At 35.3% G+C, this 19,452-nt stretch overlaps 1 long non-coding RNA gene across 3 annotated transcripts in view; it reads right to left on the reverse strand.

Moving 5' to 3' along the window:
• Nucleotides 1-1,276: 1,276 nt before the first annotated feature.
• Nucleotides 1,277-19,452, reverse strand: part of LOC110364158 (uncharacterized) — an 82,653-nt gene continuing 64,477 nt past the window's right edge. For 2 of the 3 annotated variants that reach the window (XR_010470332.1, XR_010470333.1), the window contains exon 5: nt 1,277-8,913. This is a non-coding gene — a long non-coding RNA (uncharacterized LOC110364158). The remainder of the gene's footprint in view (nt 8,914-19,452) is intronic. The other variant, XR_002422732.2, reaches the window with a different exon arrangement.

Genomic DNA, 19,452 nt, shown 5'->3' on the forward strand with positions numbered 1-19,452 from the left:
TCGTCATATCTATCCTGAATCTCCTCTATTTTAGCTTAAAACTGTTACCACTAGTCCTGTTGCAACAGGTCCTTTTAAAAAGTCTGTTCCAATCATTCTTATAGGCCACTTTTAAGTATTGAAAGACCAGAATAAAGTCTCCCTGGAGCCTTCTCTTCTCTAGGCTGAACAACCCCAACTCTCTCAGCCTGTCCTCACAGGAGAGGTGTTCCAGCCCTCTGATCATTTTTGTGGCCTCCTCTGGCCCCGCTCCAACAGGTCCATGTCTTTCCTCTACTGAGGACTCCAGAACTGGAAACAGTACTCCAGGTGGGGCTTCAGAAGAGTGGATTAGAGGGGTAGAATCACCTCCCTTGACCTGCTGGTCAAACTCCTTTTGATGCAGCCCAAGATACGATTGGCCTTCTGGTCTGCAAGTGCACATTGTCAACTCATGTCCAAATTTTCATCCACCAGTAACCCAAGTCTTTTTCAGCAGGGCTGCACTCAATCCCTTCATCCACCAGACTGTATTGATATGGGGGGTTGCCCTGACCACGGTGCAGGACCTTTCACTTGGCCTTGTTGAACCTCATGATGTTCTTGTAGGCCCACTTCTCAAGCCTGTCCATATTCCTCTGGATGGTACCCCATCCCTCAGGCATGTCAACTGCACCTCTCAACTTGGTCTCATCTGCAAACTAGCATAGGGTGCACTCTCTCCTACTGTCTTTGTCACTGATGAAGATATTAAATAGTACTGGTCCCAATACAGACCCCTGAGGAGGGTGTCACCAGTATCCATCCAGACACTCAACCATTGACCACTACCCTTTGGATTAGACTATCCAATCAATTCCTCATCCACTGAACAGTCCTCCCATAAAATACCTATCTCTCCAATTTAGAGAGGATGTTGTAGCAGACTGTGTTAAAGGCTTTACAGAATTTCAGGTAGATGACATCCGTAGCCCTTTCTTTGTCTACTGATGTAGTTACTTCCTCATAGAAGGCCACTAGGTTCATCAGGCAGGACTTGTCCTTGCTGAAGCCATGCTGTTGTCTCAAATCACCTCCCTGTCCTCCATGTGCCATAGCAATGCTTCTAGGAGGATCTGTTTCATAATCATCCCAGGCACAGACCTGATTCTGACACACGGTCCAAGAGCAGATAAGGTTTTTGTAAAGATTTTGGATGTCCCTATAGAGCAAATTATGACATATGACACTTATTCTATCACACTTAGTATTTGCATTATAGTAGTGGGAATAGTGCCCTTGAGGGAAGTGGTGGTGAAGGTTTGTGCATAAGACATATGCTTTGCAGTGAGATTCCAGAAAGGAAAGTCTTTCCAGAAAGCAAAGTCTTATCGAAAGACAATGAGAATCTGTTAGTTTCAGCAGGTTTTGGTCAAGTTTATTTTTGAAAGTAAGAAGTTTTTCCAAGTAAGAGAGAGAAAAAACCATCTTTTTACACAGAATTCCAAATCTGTACCTGTTCAAATGTTAGAGTTAGTTCTGCATATATCTGAGGTGTCTGCAGTTATTTTTTCAAACAAGTTACTGAGAATGCAGTCTGCCTTCTGTTATCATATATTAAATATGGACAGGTAACATTTGCCTTGCAATTTCATATATTAATACAATCTTTCTTGCAGGCAATCTATTTGGCATCTAATTTGTCATTTAGAAAATCTAAAATGTTCATCTTCTTCATGATCTTAATTACTTAAACCACCTTGCCAAAAATAAAAAAAAATCAATATATATGTATGTACTTGCAATCAATAAATTCCCCAACGATGAGAGATTTATTCAGTTACTAATGGTTTTCCACTAGACCTCTTGGTAATTTAATTAGCCTGTCTCATAATCAAATAACTGATTAGTCATTACATTTTTTTCTTCAAATATGACAATTTATTATAGATTTATTTTTATAGATTCTACAACATAATTGGTTTTTCACTACAACTTTGCCAAAATTTTAATAAAGATGATGAAAATTCCATGCACTTTTTACTGTGTTTATTGAAAATAGAGTTTGTGACAGGTATTCAAAGCAGGCAAAAAGTTTGCTTATTTTAAACATATTCCATATATTTACAATTATATCTAAGAGATTAATTTCTAAATAATAATCCAGTGGACAGCCAGCAGAAAAATTTGACCCCTGTAGAGATTCAAAAGCAATGGTATAATTACTTCCACTTGTGTCAAAAGAAGCAAAGCAGTATATATAATCCTATTATTATTTTTTTCTACTTTATCAAAGCAATTAGCCATATGCTTTAACTATGTAATTGTGTGTTAGATATGTCAATATTTTGGTGCCTTAAAATGAATGGGGCCATGTTCCATCTGTCCTTGACCTAGGTAAATATCATGCATAAGTGCTAGAATGTGTGTAATATACATGTACATACACATTTATGTATTCAATGCATATACAATTTACAGCCATTTCAATCTCTATTCTTAAAAAAAAGGAAAAAAAAAATGAAACCGTTATTCAGTCCATTTGATTATATTCAGTGGTAGAAATGGCCTGGAACATTGTTGTGTGTGATAATACCTAACCTGTATGGTTCAGCTTTTTCTACAGTAAGGTATATAAGTGAGAAAAATACTCCCTGGGAACTCTGAATTTTTTTACAAGTATGTCAACATGTTTGTTTTTAGTAGTGGTTACATATTTTAAGATGTGTAAGTAAAAGATAGCAAAATCATAGAATATCAGATTGGAAGAGACCACAAGGATCATTTGGTCCAACCATTATTGGGAAAACCATGGTCTGGACAACATGGCCCAGCACCCTGTCCAGCTGAATATAAAGATGTCCAATGGCTGATCTCATTGTGAAAATTTGTCTTGTGTCCAATTGGAATCTCCCCAGGAGTAACTTGTACCCATTACTCCTCATCTTGTCCATTTGACTCCTTTTAAAAAGGTAGTCTCCATCTTCTTTGAAACCACCCTTTAAATACTGGAACATAGTGATGACGTCTCCTCTAAGCCTTTTCTCAAGGCTGAACAAACACAGTTCTCTGCCTTTTCTCACATGGTGAGCTTCCCGTCCTTTGTTCATATTTGTGGCCCTTCTCTGGACTCTTTCCAGCCTGTCCACATCTTTTTTGTATAGCAGGGACCAAAACTGAACACAATATTCCAAGTGTGGCCTGTCAAGGGCTCAGTAGAGCAGGATAATTTGTCTCTGCTTGTGATGCCCTTGCTAATGCAGACTGAGCTTGCTGTCCACCAGGACGCACCAGGTCTCTTTCCACAGAGCAACTCCTCACTTCAGTAGATCTCTGCCTGTGCTGTGCTCCTGGATTATGTTTTCCCAGGTTTCCCAGATTCTTGTACATAATTGTTTACTACTACATTTGATCTTTATTTATGCATTTCTGTATGTGCAACAGGTACATAAAATGAAAAGGTAGGTGGAGAGATATAGAATTAGAATAATTTAAATGATATTCCACTATAAAGGATCTTTGTGTGTTCTTTGGTTTAAAAAGTTTTAAAATCAATTTGCTCTTTTGTCATTCCAACAAGCAGTAAACTAGGCAGGGATTTGATTTTAATGCTTTATGTCTGTGTCTTAAAGCAGTATAATCATTGTCTCTATGTAATTCCTGCCTTCATTTCTGACTCCTGCTTTCCTTATCTGATTGTTTGTAGTCTCCAAAAATGAGGGAAATGGACTCCTAAAATGACAGAAATGAGGGAAATAATGGTTCTTTTGGTGCTTCCTTGCCTTCGATGTTTGGGAAACATGAGAAGAGAGTCCTTACCGCTGGAGTTTGGTTCAGAGAGTGTAAAATCAAATTCCAATTTCCAGAGAGGTTGAAATGACTTTCTAATAATAGAAATTAATTTAAATTAGAAAGACTCCCAAGGCTGGTTTCAGCTATACTGAATGCGTAAAAGAAAAATGGAAAAGGGGAAGATGAAACAAGAAAGACCTTGAAAATAATAACCATCTCCATGTAACTTTAAATACTAGACTGAAGCTTTGCACTTGTGGCTTCCTTCTGGGTATACTCAAAATCTTTCTCCAACAAAACACTTGTGATTTCTTTTCACTTGAATTAAAATAAGGTTTTTAAACAAATTACTCGTACTGAAGGGTAAGCATGTCTTCTGTTTCCTTTAGGTAGTGTGTAATCATACACCCAAACTGTGAGTTTTGTTTAATTTAGTGATTGCGCTGGACATATTAAAAATGTCTTGGCTGATAGAAAAGAACTCCTTAACTTTATGGTTTCTAATTTTTTTATGTCTTATGAAAACAAAGTTATTTATGAAAGACCATAAACATATCAATGCTTTACTATTTCATTGTTTACAGAATTTCATTTTTACTCATCACAGAACACAAGCTACATCAACTAACTTAAATGACCAGTTGTGTAATATTTTAGTCAGAAAGCATCTGCATTAAAATGTTCCCAAATAACCCCAAATTAAATCTTTTTTCTAAGTTACATTACAAATGCATTTTTCATTGGAGGGTTTGTGAATAATTAAAGAACAATGCAGTCAAATTCCAATTAATAAAGTCTTTCATATACAACAGTGACAATGAAAAGAATGTTTTGATGTTTAAAAATAACAATATTTTAAAGTTTTGTCTGACAAGCACAGATTTTCTTTGCATGACATTATCCAATGTGATGCCATATATTGTAGCTTCCTTACATGAAAAATTGTAGGAGAGGAAACTTGAATTTAAGATTCCTATTTGATCATCATTAGAAAAATCAAGATATTATTTCTAGGAGAGACTCCAGTCAGAGTCTTTTTTAAGCTGAAAAATTCCTAGAACAAACAGCTTCACATAAAATAAAACCAAACCAACTCAGTCTGTAGACGGGTACATATTTATTTTTTTCCGTTAAAAGAAAAATAAAAATAACTGAGTGCATTTTGATTATTTCCAGCTATTGTTTCTACAACAGGTTTAATGGAATTGAAATAAATTATTTTACTGATGGCAGTTGGTAAGCTGTCTGTGAATGTCAGACTAGGTATTATTGATTTTAATAGATAGTGATATTACAGCATCATTTTACAAAAAGTAGATTTTTGATTGATTTGCAGAAATTATGTAAATAATTTCACAGCACTAGATGATTACTAAATTCTAAATACATGTAATATAGATTAAATAAACTTTAAAATTCATTTATTAGTGGTAACATCATGCTAGAAAAGTGGACTTTAAATTGAAATTTCTGTGAAAATAATTGAAATTTTCTTTTGAGAAAATCCAAATGAAATTTATTGTGCATGAAACACAAGGCTGGACTTAAAAATATGGGTTCCTGACTTTTTTTAATCTCTTTTAGGGCATATCACTTCACCACATCTGGTTTAAATGGGGGTAATTACTTTGTTCTACTCTGTAAAATGCTTCATAGTCTACTGAAGGATTAAGAATTTTTTGGCCTCTTAGATTTCCTGTGCAGTTGCAACATTTCACTGGAGCTGTGAGGCAGGTTCTTCCTATCCTCTCTTCTTTTCTGCTGATGTACTTTCTTGATAGAATTCAGAATCATCGTGTGTTTCTGTAGAGAACTTATTATGATGTACTGTTGTGACTACTCCAAAATTAATTTTATGGAATATTTTATTCCATGGTGTTTTATAGTCAACAGTCTGTTTCTGTTTTGAACACACATGAAATGCCATTTATAATACTGTGTAGAATTCCAGCCACTGATATTTGAGAAAAGAAAATGGATGCAGTGTAAAAGAAATGCAGGAAAGTTATCATGCACACAAGGAAACAGCCAATCAGATAAAAGATTTATCTTCGGGATGAAATAAAAAGGGTGGTTTTTTTCTTTATTTAAACCTAACAAAATGAATACTGAAAAAAAGAAGACTGTTGTCTCCAAATGCCTCAAGTGTATTACCATCAAAGAAAGAGAAGAGATATTTAAGTTAAATACTGTATTGACAGAAAGGCAAAGGCATTTGTGCAGTGAGCTTGTGTAAAAAACATTTATAATGAAACTATAGTGAGGAAAGTAATGTATGTGGTATTTAGAAGGTACTAAGTAAGTTATTGAAGATACAATACAGTAACCTTCATTATGAGAGAAGTGATTCAAAGACCTAGGAGGTTTCTTCGACTTCTATACTGTTTGAATTTCAAACTGTGAGACTTTCCTACTGTACAGAAGTTGACTTTTTTCAAGTAATTCCCGTGAAAACTGTTTCAAGATACAGAATTTTTGAATGAAGTGGTTTCTTCTTTAATTGTAGAAATTTTTTTTTCAAACAGGTGGCTTCGTATAGAGAAGAATCTCAAATTTCAGAGTTTCACCATCTTTATTCAAATCCCTAATGTAAAATTTTAGTGAGAAATTATGTAAACAATCAGTATTTTTCCAATAGCAGTTTGGAAATATTTTGCCAAAAGTTGTGAGAGGACTGTAGATAAAAGAAGTAATAAAGGAGTAGCTTAATACGTAAGATAGAATACCTGGCTGTGTTTTGGTACATAAAACCAAGTTAAATTCATCAGGCAAGTTATTGGTTGTGAATTATTCACTATGTTCTAGTGTCTGTAATTCTTTTTGCATTTAATTACAAGGGGCTGTAGATTACTTAGAGGGCTTGTAATGCATGTGCATGACTGCCAAGACCACTAATGGAAATTGCATGCCATTGCTGAGAGAAAAGTATACACTTCAGTAATTACATGTGGTACTCTAAATACAGATGCAAAAGTAATTATCATAAACTGGTTCTCTGCGTATTGGAATGCTGTATTGGCTCAATACATTAGCTGTCACTTCTGAAGATCATCAGGACTCAATACATAGTTCTCTCATGAAATAAAGTTAAAGGTCTCCAAGTAGCTTCCTTTTGTTCTCAGAAAAAAAAAAAAGCAAACAATGTACTATATGAGCGGCTCCACTGGGAGCGCTATATTCATTCATTATTACACTAGTGAAAAGAGTTATTTGTCAGCACTAAAGTATTTTGGTAAAATTGTTAAGGACAGTCATGTAACACTTTGGTTTAGCTACTCTTATTTGGCACGTTTTCATGATCACTAAAATTTGTATACCACAGCAAGGAAACTTTAATTCACAAGAGGTTTATTCACATACTCCTCCTGACATACCAGTAACAGTAAAGCCTTGAAGCTATGACTTTACAAAGAGATGAACAAATGAGAACTACAGAAAGGAAAAAAAAAGTCTATGTGACAAGAGATAGGACTGCATATTCAGCAGGTCTATGAACTTCAGAAGTGGATGATTCCTTGCTATAAAATAGTTTTGATTTGTGGCCTTCAATGGTGGCAGTGCTCCAAACCTGGCTGAAACATTGTAGAACTTTGGCATTTCTCCAATATAGAATGGGAAAGTGAGCATTTTCAAAGCATTTTCTCCATCTGGGAGAAAAACAAACAAACACACAAATGAACAAAAACCTCACAACCTTAACTTTCTTTATGTCTCTGATAGGATGAAACCAGCTCAGACTGATCAACATGCTCCCAGGTATGCAGTTAATAAAGCGTAAAAAGGGTATTCTGCATGCTGCACATCCCTAAGAGGCTACCTAAGTGCCTGAAGTTAGGTGGAAACTTCACTATACTGAAGTCAACTGCAAAATACTTCATGTGACCAAAAGGCATAGGAGTTCTTATACCAAGGTCTTCATAGCAATCCAGAGCCACACATAAGGGGGATGTCTTCCTTAAGAAAAGACGTGAGAGGACCCAGAGAGAGGAATCCTGGCACCAAACAAACTACCACACCAGAAAATGCAAACAAGTGGTTATGCCCACGCATTAGCAAACAAACAACAGAGTGGTTCTCAGGTATATGTATATTTGTATAAAGTATCACTCACCTGCAGCAGGAACTGTTTAACTATCTTATTCATGTCAAATATGAAAAAGAGGGTGTTTCTGTAATGGCTGTTGTGATTATTTACAAACTGCTCACAAGCAAATTCATTACCTTGAAGCTTTAACAAAATAAAATAAGTTAACCTGTTACAAGTGATGAAATACTGTAATTAGTTGTGTCTGCAATACAAAAATAGAGAGAACATTTAGTTTACCTAATAGCTGTTAAACTGACTGCAAGAAGTGATGTTTTTGCCTGCTACCTGTAACTGAGAGAAATTGCACCAAGCCAGGGATTAGGTATGTTGAGGGAATTGGATGTGCACAGACTGTTGATGTCAGGCCAGGAACTTTCATGCACATAGTACAAAACTGTACACTCCATGGATACGTTTGTTATATAAATGCACTAGATTTTTTTCCGTTTTATAAAAAGAAGTTTTTGTTGAAAATTGACAGGTTATGAATGTAATAAAGAAAGACACATTTGTATATACAACAAATAATAAATAATGAAAATTCACTGCTGTTAGCGCTATTAATGAAATAATTTGGGTTTGTCAAGCATTTTATATCTGTATGAAAATGAATAGCATCTCTTTTTACATCAGAAAACAATAACAGTGAGTATGCATTTCTGGTTTTAACCACATAAACAGACAGCCATCTGCGTGGTCTGTAGTTAATAATTTTGAGCTGAAAATTTTCTTCACAATTGTTACATCAGGTTGCTTGGTATTCAATGACATAGAATTAACCCTTAATGGAGTTATTTTTCAAAGGATAAAAAAATGTAATAACACTGAAGAAGACATAAAATGAAAACAGTGCCTGCTCTGCAGAGCTATGTATATGGAAAACAAGAAATGCATCAGCAATGCAAACCTATAAGAAAAAGGTTTTCAACAGCAGGGATAGGGTTGATAGAGTTAAAGTGAAAGCAAATATATACTTTTATGTAAACATGCTCTAAAGCAACAGACCTACATTGTAGCTGGGACACTGGACTGTAATTTATAAACCCTTCTTCAGCCTAAGGAAAATCTTTGGATATCTGAAATTGAACAGAGAATTAAGTAAGCCCAAATCATGAAAAGGAGAGAAGTTGAAGGTGAGGACTCCTATTTTCACCTTTTGTACATGTAGATAGTAGACATGCTTTGCAAAATGTTGAATCTTTAGTTATTAAAAATAAACAAAGATCTGGAAAAAAAAAAAAAGAAAAAAGGAAGAAGGTATCCTTCATTCTTAAGCATATCTATTAAAATGAAGAGGTTTGTTTAATTAAAGCTAGAAACTTCAGAGACCCTCCAGTCTGTCCCTTTCCTTCTTCCAAGAAATATCAAATGGAAGGGAGACTAATTACACCATACTGACTTCCAGTTAAAGATATGTGCTGCCCACATAAATGCTAAAGCTCTTAGTATTGTTTTAGGACTTCTGTCCTAGTCTTATAAAGCAACTGTCATTCCATACTTTGAGACTACTTCAAATCAATGCTGTTTGAACAGTACAAAATGTGAAAAGATTTACAAAGGAGAATACTAATATTTTTGCTGTTTTGTCAAATCTTGCACTGAACTTGCCCCCCCCCCCTTTTTTTTTTTATCTTGCTTAACCTTTAAGAATAAATGACAATGTCACCTGCAGTTAGAACAGAACATTTTGACACAGCTGACATCAAATTTACTTAGTGTTAGACCAACCTGGAAAGTGTACAAATGCTGGTATGTCTGACGAAAAAAAAAGTGTGTATATGACTACTGAGGAATATTATCCTCTTCCCAGGATATTTGTTACAAAGTCTTAGTGTTAGAATGCGAACAAAACAGCTTTTAAACACTGGAATTACACAAAGATATAACTTAAATATTTCCGAGGATGGATTGTTCAAATGGATTGTTGCTCCTCCACCCCCTGTTTTTTTTACCTTAGGCATATTAGTTCTGTGAAACTTCACAATTGTTTTAGATTTCAGATAAATTAAGTCAATTTGCTGTACACAGCTTTATTAGAATAACCATTAAAATTCATTACTTTTTAACACAGCAGACTATTTATTTATTTGAGATTTGTGTACTGTGTAACTCAATTTGGCTGACATTAGCTGAGGGTTCAATCAAACTGTTCCAGGTAGGAATGCTGGTTCTATTGACAGACTTTAATAAATAGTAATATTAAGAGTCAGGGGAGCAGCCTATATCAGAATACAATACGAACTTTTCTGAAATTTCCTCGAAGTGGGAATTTTCACCATTATGTTATTTGAAACAATCAGATTTTATGTGTTAATATCACAGTGTCTTTTCATTTGTTAGAATATTCCAAGAAATAAATTATTAAAATGCACTATACCCTTTAACATATGAAGCTAACATCTGAATGAAATATGCTACCACAAAAAATAAATCAAAAATAAGCCATTTTAGCCTTTTTCTTGGAACATAATTCAACTTCCACCATCAATTATTCTGAATTTCTTTTCAAAATAATGTTTACAATCATTATCATCAGCTCCCAAGAATGTGATTTTGATTGATTTTCATCTTCTAGAATGTTTATGCAGAGATGTTTAATTTATTTTGGTCTTTATTTTGGCATTCTTCTCACCTAGTTTCAGACAACTAGTACATGAAAATCTAAACTTGATCAAATTGTCTAGTCTCCCTATAAAGGCAGGGAAGAGAAATATGTTCCTCTTCAGTACAGATCATCTCACCCAAATACAGAATTTTTAATGAACACGTTAAATGAACTTCACCTTAAAACCTGTTTGCCTCTATTGGTGTATATTTGGTCTAGGTGTCCAGGTGTTTGCAGTGGTGGAATGGATGGAGGGGAGGAGGTTGCCTGCAGGGTTGGCCTCTGTGACAAGCAAACCAAGTCCACAACTGTCCCACCACAAAGAACAGCTGAGCCCACCAGCCATTTTCCTATACCTGGCAGGACAACAACTTTATTTTATTTGGATTTCTTTGTCTTTTTTCTGAAGCTCGCTAATCACTTATTACCAATGTTATTTGTAGAATAAGAGGAGATGTAAACTTAAAAAAAATGCTGAATTGTTCTCTTACGTGTCAGTTTTTATGTCCAGAGAACTAGTCTATCTAAAAGGTTATCAGTATAATCTGAGTCAGGGTGAACTTTTGGTTTCACAGTGTTCCTCTACAATACAAATGTGGAGCGATGAAGCTTACACTCCAATTATGTTTTACAATGTTGACCATGAAAACTTCATCATAATTGTAATGTCAGATAATTTCCAAGAACACGGTTCTGACTTGGAACAATGTGAGCAGCTGCAGAAAGCCAGAACTCTGCCAAAACCTGTCACTTTTCATTTGGTCACTGATTCCAACAGAGTTGTTCCTCATTCTATGACTGTTCAGGCTTTTCTTTTCTGAAATTTGGCTTCTTGTAGTGTGATAACTCAATGCAATACCTACATGTCAGCAAGCCTAGCACGGGATCATGCCTTTTGACATTAGCTATTATGAAATTAGTGTGAATGAGGACATGAGTAACTGTCTATTTCTGGAAGGTTAAAATGACACTGCCTAAAAATGGGAGGTTATGATCCCACAACTGAAGGTTAAGACAACTCCATTTCAGCTGGTTCATATGGCATTTTATTGGTGTCTGCAGATCTAATTGTCTTGCTGTGCACTGATCAGGAAAAGACATGCTCCTGTGTTCCAGGCTTTGGTCTCTGTTGTCATTAAGAGCAGTAATTTCCAATAGAAAGTGGCAACAAACTGTATGAAAAAGTAGTGTCAGAAATAATTTTAGATATTTGCTAAATGAACCCTTGGATTTTTTTTATTTAATTAAAAAATGAAGCATAATTTTACTTTTCTTTTGCCTGTTTTTCTCTTACTTTTGAATTTCCTTCTTGCAAAAGTGAAACCCCAAAACAGGTTAGTCTGAATTTCTTCATTTTCACTACAAAAGTTTTGTGCAGATCTAGCTAAACTCTTTCATTCAGAACTATAATGATTAATGTCCTGAGCCACAAAAAGAGTAAATCTGAGCCAGAAAGAGAATAGAAAACTAAGAAACAAATGGGACACACAAAACTGAATACAATTCCTGACCCCAAACCTGCTGAAAGAGTCTTTTCACAATTTGATGTTTCATATTCCTCCTCCATTACTTTAAACTTTAGAAACTGGTAGTACTTCATTTTCCTGTCAATGGCAAACTCTACCCTTGTCTCATATAATCTCATATATTTGTGAGTGAAAGAGGAGCTTTTTTTTTTAAATTTTCTCTCTATATTTTTTCTCATGCTCTGTCTTGCACTTATATTGCCAGCTATCATAGAATTCTTTAGTGTGCTAAATTCAAGTTATCAGTAGACCATCTTATTTCTGAATAAAAATTCTGATTTTAGAATTAATCCTATCATCATATCTTGTCACATGTTAGCAGGGGTGTGCAAAGCTAAATGGTCTTAAGTTTTGGTGGTTATACTGATAGAGAAATGCAAAACATTCATATTGGCTGATACCTTACTTGTTTTACAATGTGTGTTTATTGACTGATAAAATGATCTCAAAACCAAACAAAACTCCAGGATATTGGATATGTTAGATGTAATTCAAGCCAAGCAAAAGTGTCTGCTCTGAACATCTCAGTCATTAGCCAAATTAGACTGGATGCCAAAGGAAAAGATATAGTGGCTGCAGGTTGTTTTCAGGTTTGAGAAAGAAATTAGCTACATTACATCTGGAATTAAATAGAAATAAAGAATTACTGATAGAAGCAATCACCCCACATCTACTGCATGTGTAAATCATACACAGGTCTGCAATGAGTACATACTGAAGTTGTTCATGTAAAGGTTTTTCTTGTCTATAGGTGTTATAAGCTGTTTGGATACTGTGGGTATTTGCTAAATACTGCAGGAAGGACTGGTGAATATAATCAGTAACTGTTATATTAATAAAAATCAATTTAAATCAAGTAAAAATATATTATTTTATTTGTAATGACTTTTTTTAAAAAAATACTTTATTTTAGGCAAATAACTTTTGTTTTGTTTTGGTTTGGTTTGGTTTTTTTGCTTTTGTTTTTTTAATGTTCAAATAGAAAAGTTTGCCACTTGTAAGAAAGGCCAATGAAACGAAGTATGCAAAATTTCAGGAAGGGGAGGAATCATTCCATGACTTGATTGAAGCAGCGCCCCAGGATATAACAGGGTCAGTAAAGTTCTCTCCAGATCATTAGCTGAGCTGAGTAACGGTTGATCTCCATTTTGCCAATGCAACAATATTTGATTAGGACTATTTAAAATCTGAACGGCTTCTTAAAGAGACTGGCTTATGAAGTTGGATGCAGACAGTATCTTTTTGGAAGGTCACATATTTTGTTTCCCATTACTGTTCCAAATCAGGTTGAAAATGTATTTGATCCATGTCCTCCTACCTCCGAAGAGAGTGCCCACCCACCAGGGAACACAGCCAGCAAATAGCCAAGGAATAAGTTTAATTACCACAGAGGAAAAGATTTAGCAAAAGACACCTCTGTGAAAATAACCTATTGATATTAAAGTTAATAGGATTAAAGAAATGCTAGTCCTCCTATCTGGCACGAGGGGTGACCTGCAGATGTTTCAAAGCAAGAAAGAATTGTAGGAGAAGGTTGGTCAGAGGAGGAACAAGGTTGCAATCCACTGAAACATTACTGCAGAGAAAAATGCAAATCTGCCCAGAGTGGACAGAAACGGTTATAGAAAACACAGATCTTCATGTGCATGACCAGCAGGGTGTACTGCAGCAATTTTTATTTGGCAGTTTTCTACTTATTTACATTTGCTAAGTAGACTAAAGTAAGTTTCGACAGCCTAGATGAGGGCAGATAACACTAGCTACAGCAATAAAAAAGTTACATGCATTGCATATGAAGTATGGCATAAAAAAAAATGACTGAAGAATGAGAATGGAAATAAACACTGTGCATGATCTTTTCTAACTGAATCTTGTATTTTACAATATCTTGTTATTGGAAATTGTAAATATACATTGCAATACATTTCCAGTCCATTCTGTGGCCTCTGGAATGGAAAATAATAATGTATAGATAGCAGAGTGAAATGAATATCTTCTTTAGCTACCTATGTGATCAATTACAGTACATCCTGCTCAGTTAGCTTTTCAATTACCACAAAGGCTATTTTCACTAGCTTGCCATGTTGCTGGAATGATTTATTTCCAATACATTGTATTGATTTCCTATACATTTGCCATTTGATTTAATTGGAAACATGAAATAATAGCAACAGTGTTTGCTTCCTTAGTTGTTTTGTCACTTTACTTGTGCATGATTTTATTCTATTTATGTATCATAAAAGGGAAACTTCAAAAAGAGGATGGTGATTTCAGAACAAATTCAAGTAGGGAGATGAAGAAATGAATGAAGAGTGTTAAGGGCTTGTGGATGGGGAGAGAGAAAGAATATGAAAGATATTATCATTATGACACGGTGTTAAATACATAAGACCAGGTCTATAAAGGACACATGTAAATGGTTCTGAAACAGCAGCCCCCAGAGCATGAGTGCAACCTGTTCTGCCTCCTTTCTGTCATTTTTCTGCACAACTGCCTTGCAGCTCGCTGCTGGACTGCCCACACTCTGTGTGCAGGCAGACAGCCCAGCCTGCACCACAGCATGCCAGTGCACCTGGCATGCGGAGATATGGAGTGTTGCATGCTCTGGAGAGGAAGCCAGCCATAACTGAGCCCCCACGTGCAACTTTGCACAGCGCATGGAGCAGCAGATGCTATGAAGGCCAAAGTGTTCTTTCCTGCAGCCCAGTTAGTGGGAATATTATGGTTTTGCAACTTCCTTCAGCTGATGCTTATAATTCATGCCTGGTGTGCAGAAGGTAATTTCTTCTCTAGACTTACTCTCAGAGGTGAAATGTATGGGTTATATTTTTGTTTTTTCCTTGTCTTTCTAACATCTTCAGTAGCACAGCGTGGTACTGCAGTGTCTTTGCAGTAGCACATTAGGAAGATATTTCCCACTCACAGTTTACTCCCTCTTCAGGAACTGGAGTTCCTTCTAAGTGGACCACAATAGCTTTACTTCTTTAATCAAATTCTAAACACTGGTAAATGACCATGGCAGAGCTGTGCAGAGCATGGCAGGTTCCAGTTAGCTAAATTTCTTCATGCAGAAAAATGCAACAAATACATCTGTACTGACTAATTTGGTATTATTTTTATAGAATTTTATTTTGAAGAACATTCAGAAGTAGATAAATTGCCTACACATTTATTATACACACAAATATATTTACAAAAGGAGGGATATTTGACTTATAATTCCTGCAGTGTAGAAAATAGGCAAAGACTATTATGTATTGCAGCTCAGCGAGAATGCAATTATTGGTATTTCTTTCTTTTTCTGCCTTTCTTTTATTTCCCCCACTACCTGTCTACTGTAGCCAGGGCGCCAGTCTGACTGGCTTTTTCTTGTATGTATTTTTACTCTGTTTGTGATCTAGTCTTGTAAGAATATCTGTGCAATTTAGGTAAACAACATTTTTGTTCTCAAGAGCTGCAGAATGTGCTCTCATTTGGGAAAGGATTATATGTGAAGATCAAACATGTTACATGTGTGCTCTCCACAACGGAGAATTCTGAAACTTCATGGTCAGACATTGATAATGAGACATAGACCACATTCTTCAAAATTTATTTAAAGTTCAAAATTCTATAATTATTCAATTTGTCTCCATTTGTTCAGTTTCCTCACAGAGACATTATGTCCTGTGGAAATAATAACATATAATTAGAGATTGCCATGTGGAGTATAGAAAATGTCATAATTACATGGATCACTTCACTGTTGTCATTTCCTGCAATTTGATGACTTTGTTGCTATACTCTTTTTAAAATAGCTTTTAATACATAATGTTTTTTTTTTCTCATAAAAAGGGAAAGAAGTATAAAAGAAACCCAAATGCATTAGGAAAATTGATTCAGTACAAGCCCTAGAATATTTGTCCCAAGCCAGACATGGAATGTCTTCAGTCACATCCTTAATGGCCAACTGAATAAGACAATTATCTATCATGAGCCTATGTCTCTGAATAAAACTTTTGGTCAAAACATTACTGTTGAAGCTGTGTGTCCTTTCTTTGGGGAAATTTATCTATTATCCTTTTTTGAATTAAAAAAAAAAAAAAAAAACAAAACCAAAAACATTAAGCATTGTGGTTAAAACTGCACATATTTTAGTTTGGATATATCACTGCAACAGGACATGAGAGATGCAATCCAGATATACTGCTTCACAGCCCTGACTTCATTAGCAGGACAGCATCCCAAGCTGGACTTCATCTGTTTAGAAGTGGTAACATCCAAGATGCTCATATTCGAGAATGACTCCTCTATCTCATTTATTCAGGTCTATGGATAAAACTTGGCCCAATCTAAGTCACCGAAGTCTGGATCAGAAATTCCTTTTTGTGGGCATTGCCTGAGAGGCAAGATGCCTCTGCTTCTTACTATAAGTTAACCTTGATAACACTTCAATGATCTTTAAGGTCCCTGCCAACCAAAATGATTCAATGATTCTGTGATAACCGCTATTACTATGTTAGCTGGGAAAAGACATCATCTGCTTCTAAGCTCTCATTAAAGGCATTTGCACTCGTGCTTGGTATTTTTGTGTATAAAAAATGATAGGTGGTCTGCAATTGCAACCTGCTCAGCGCAAGCAAGTCAAGCAAGCAAGCAAGCAAGCAAGTCAAATCTCACTTTTCTTTTGCTGCAGACATCCTCACTGTAAACAGCAGCGAAGATTCCCTTCACTTTGTCAGTTTTCTTGCTGCTTGCCAACCCAACAAATGCTGCAGTAGTACAGAGACAGAGACTGGTGAATACTTCACAGGAAACAAATAGCAAACTAAAGTGTTCCACAGCTCATTTACTACTCACTGCTGCTTGTTCACTGCTCACTGCTTACTAGAAGAATACAGTGATGATAGCCCTGATATTTGGTGTATTTCACATTTATTGTTTTATGAAAGCACAGTTCTCTCCTGTGAATGCCAGCAGACAAGAGGTAAGCACAAGACGCATAAAATGCAAATAGCCGTGGTCTAAAGTGGTGTCCTATTAATGCTTACTCAGCCTAGCCTTTTGGTCATCCACAGTGGCAGAGCATTAAGTAAAAATGCATAATCAAGTAAAAAACCAAACTTAAAAAATTCTTAATTTCTTTCTTTTTCAAACTCAAATGGGGGAAACAGTTAATATCAATATTGATATTGACACAGTACCTCTAAAATAATAAAAAAATAAAATAATGTGCAATACAAGAACAGGCTTAAGATTGCTTATAAGTCAAGGAGTCTTGGTCTACATCATACTCCTCACATTAGAGAAAATTTTTTCTGTTATTGTCTTTTCCCACCTTAGGTCTAGGTGTATTTTTGGAGGCCAGGGTTGAACAACTGATGTTTCTTTCTGATGTTCTGGTGTTGCTTTGATGTAACCCTGGAAGTTCTGTTTTGGAAAGCCATAGTAAAAGGAGTTTGGGGAAGTTTTATGTTTTTACTAAGCCTTCTGTTCCTATTTCCCACTCACCATTTTGGTTTTTAAGATATTACTATTTCCTTTCCTTGTCTCAACTGCCAACGGAACTGTAACTACAGCTGTGACAGCAGATACTAGTTCCTTAAAGGGCACCTGTTGTAAATACTGAACAGTTGACTGTAGTGAGTGACAGAAGCAGATGCCACATGAAAGAAGATACTGCTTCATCTACAGAAAAGTGGCTGTTTTTCTCTGACCACTTTTGGAATAGTATTGTTCTTTCATACACCTCTTTTGTAATGATCATATGCAAGATTTATCTTATTAATTGTCACTTCTGCTCAGTTTGTAATGTATAATATAAGAAGTTTTTGTCTGATGACGTTGATCTATGGTTGACTACACATTTTACTGCTAAATACTTACAATATAGAGAAAAGTAAATCCTAAAAAAAAAAAAAAGAAAAAAAAAAAGAAAAAAAAACCTCAAATGTGACAGGTAGACAAAATGAAGGGAACAGTCTCACATATTAAATTCTAAAATGCCACAGTCTTTCAAATATCTACTTCTGTGTTTTGGTTTGGTTTGGGTTTTGTTTTTCTTTGGAAAAATATGGACTGAGATTTGAGGTTAGAGTCCTGTGAGCCACTTATTATTTTCTGGTTAGGATTTCATAATCCTCTAACTAGGGACAAGTTATCAAAGCATTGAAAGATAACCTCCTCAGAATTTAGGATGAAAGATTGCCTATTATTTCTCTTTCTGTAGAGAATTAGGCGCGCTGACAGTTGGAACAGGTGATAGACCAGAAGAGCGATGGTTGCGTGGAAGGCCATGCTGTGGTCTGAATATAACACAAAGGCACCTTTTAGCAGGTAGATAGGGGAAGATTTCTGTCAGAGGAAGTGAAACCACAAGTGGTTTTCAAGCTCCCCAGGTGATCAACCTTCCATAGGGTTGAATCTGAATATGAAAATAATTTCCTATTTCTCCCTTCAGGGAGATTTTTTTGAGATATTGCAAGATCAGGTAGATCTTTGGTTCATCATCACATGATGATTCACTTCTTCATTGGTTGAAGGAAGGATCTCTGAACTCAAAAGCCAGAGCTTCCAGTTAAAAGTTGAATGCCGAACCTACATTTTTTGACACCGTATTGAAACTAAATTTGTATTGTATATTAGTATTAAAAAGTCATTGAATAATTTTGCAGGGAAATTCTTATTGCACTAATATATACCTGCTCAGGAATGTATACTTGTACTTGACACTTGCAGGTTTTTTGTGCCCATTTGATATCACTTTATGGGTTTCTAAATACAATGGCTAGATAGATGTTTCACAAGAAAATATTTCTGTGATTAAATTCCATAAATTATATTTCAACACTGCATCTAAAATAAATTTTTAAATTACTTATAATTTAAAGCCTTCAAAAATCAGTGTTTATAATAAAATGATGACAGATAACATAGCAAAATTACATTTTAAGTGAAATAATGAAAATTCTGCACTAGCCACATGCAGAATAAGTGTGAGAGGAGAAAGATCTGTCTATGCCTGGACCTATAACATCAATGAACTTCCCATAGAAAACACCTGAGACTAAAAAAGTAATCATTGCTCAGTATTCTATGAGAAGTAGAAAAAAGCCCAAAGTCAGACTAATTTAACATTGGAATTGTCCACTCCACCCCAGGTTTTGTGTATGGCAGCATCCTTGTAATTAATGTTTTCACATGTTCTCACCTGCCTTTAGTTTTCTTACCAAACTCCTGTATGAACCCTTAGATTATAATTAAGAATAGAAATCAAAGTTAGAATGCAAAGTTGAGTTACAGAAAAAACTTCAAATTATAGAATTCAATATTTAATTGAACAGTAAGGCTGGCAGTAGTGGACTTCTAGAAATTATATTATTTTTTTTTTTCTGTTTGGTTCTTGCTAAATATTTTTTCCAAATGGCCTTGGCGTGTTATGATTCAGATTAGGAATCTCAAATTTTAGACAAATGTCAATGAAAGATAAAGTACTAGTAGTTGTA

Source organism: Columba livia, chromosome 2 (genome assembly GCF_036013475.1).
Source record: "Columba livia isolate bColLiv1 breed racing homer chromosome 2, bColLiv1.pat.W.v2, whole genome shotgun sequence".
Classification (NCBI taxonomy): domain Eukaryota; kingdom Metazoa; phylum Chordata; class Aves; order Columbiformes; family Columbidae; genus Columba; species Columba livia.